Source organism: Boleophthalmus pectinirostris, unplaced genomic scaffold, assembly GCF_026225935.1.
Source record: "Boleophthalmus pectinirostris isolate CB_2022bp ecotype Guang Dong unplaced genomic scaffold, ASM2622593v1 HiC_scaffold_21, whole genome shotgun sequence".
In the NCBI taxonomy this organism is placed as follows: Eukaryota; Metazoa; Chordata; class Actinopteri; order Gobiiformes; family Gobiidae; genus Boleophthalmus; species Boleophthalmus pectinirostris.
The window spans coordinates 38718857-38721356 of NW_026571175.1; the positions used below are offsets into that span (position 1 = coordinate 38718857).

At 58.1% G+C, this 2500-nt stretch overlaps 1 protein-coding gene across 1 annotated transcript in view; it reads left to right on the forward strand.

Annotated features, from left to right (window-relative positions):
• Positions 1-2500, forward strand: part of LOC110170149 (atrial natriuretic peptide receptor 1-like) — a 49840-nt gene that overhangs the window by 32901 nt on the left and 14439 nt on the right. The gene's annotated exons all lie outside the window — the stretch shown is intronic.

Here is a 2500-nt window from a genome sequence, read left to right on the forward strand (position 1 = left end):
ACAACAGGGCACCTGACACACACAACAGGGCACCTGACACACACACAACAGCACCTGACACACACAACAGGGCACCTGACACACACAAGGGCACTGACACACACAACACACACAGACACCTGACACATACACGGGCACCTGACACACACACACACACACAACAGGGCACCTGACACACACAACAGGGCACCTGACACACACAACAGGGCACCTGACACACAACAGGGCACCTGACACACACAACAGGGCACCTGACACACACAACAGGGCACCTGACACACACAACAGGGCACCTGACACACACAAGAGGGCACCTGACACACACAACAGGGCACCTGACACACACAACAGGGCACCTGACACACAAGAGGGCACCTGACACACCTGACACACACCTTGACACAGGGCACCTGACACACACAACAGGGCACCTGACACAACACACAGGGCACCTGACACACACAAACAGGGCACCTGACACACCACAGGGCACCTGACACACACACCAGGGCACCTGACACACACACCAGGGCACCTGACACACACAACAGGGCACCTGACACACACAACAGGGCACCTGACACACACAGGGAGACACACACACAGGGCACCTGACACACACAACAGGGCACCTGACACACACAACAGGGCACCTGACACACACAACAGGGCACCTGACACACACAACAGGGCCACACACACACACGGGTGAGGGCACACACACAGGGCCAGACACACACAACAGGGCACCTGACACACACAAGAGGGCACCTGACACATACAACACCTGACACACACACACACATACACAGGGCACCTGACACACAACAACAGGGCACCTGACACACACAACAGGGCACCTGACACACACAGGGCACCTGACACACACGGGCACCTGACACACACAGGGAACCAGACACACACAACAGGCACCTGACGGGCACCTGACACACACACCTGAGAGGGGCACCTGACACACATGACAACACAACAGGGCACCTGAGGGCACCTGACACACACAGAGGGCACCTGACACACACAACCACACTGACACACACAGGGCACCTGACACACACAACAGGGCACCTGACACACACAACACACACACAGGGCACCTGACACACACAGGGCACACACAGACACACACAGAGGGCACCTGACACACACAACAGGGCACCTGACACACACACAGGAGGACACACACAAGGGCACCTGACACACACAAGGGCACCTGACACATGACACACAGGGCACCTGACACACACAGGGCACAGGGCACCTGACACACACACAACAGGGCACCTGACACACACAACAGGGCACCTGACACACACACAGACCTGGGCACCTGACACACACAACAGGGCACCTGAGGGCACACACACGGGACCTGGGCACCTGTGACACACACGGGAGGGAACCAGACACACACACACAGGGCACCTGACACACACCAGGGCACCTGACACACACGGGAGCACCAGACACATACAACAGGGCACCTGGCACACACAGGGCACCTGACACACACAAACAGGGCACCTGACACACACACAGGGCACACACAGGGGCACCTGACACACATAACAGGGCACCTGACACACACAACAGGGCACCTGACACACACAACAGGGAGGGACACCTGACACACACAGGGACACACTGACACACACAACAGGGCACCTGACACACACAGGGCACCTGACACACAGAGGGCACCTGACACACACAACAGGGCACCTGACACACACAAGAGGGCACCTGACACACAAGAGGGCACCTGACACACACAACAGGGCACCTGACACACACAACAGGGCACCTGACACATACAACAGGGCACCTGACACACACAACAGGGCACCTGACACACACAACAGGGCACCTGACACACACAAGAGGGCACCTGACACACACGGGAGACACAGAGGCACCAGGGACACACACACAGGGACGGGACGTGACACACACGTGACACACACACGGGAGGGAACCAGACACACACAGGAGGGCACGTGACACACACGGGAGGGAACCAGACACACACAGGAGGGCACGTGACACACACGGGAGGGAACCAGACACACACGGAGAACACACACACACACACACGTGACACACACACAGGAGGCACCACACACGACACACACACAGGGCACCTGACACACACAACAGGGCACCTGACACACACAACAGGGCACCTGACACACACAGGGCACAGGGCACCTGACACCTGACACACACAACAGGGCACCTGACACACACAAGGGCACCTGACACACACAATGACACACACACAACACACGGGCACCTGACACACACGGGAGGGAACCAGACACACACAGGAGGGCACGTGACACACACGGGAGGGAACCAGACACACACACACACACACACAGGGACCCAGGACACACCACAACCTGACACACACAGGAGGGCACCAGACACACACAAGAGGGCACCTGACACATACAAGAGGGCACCTGACACACAACAGGGC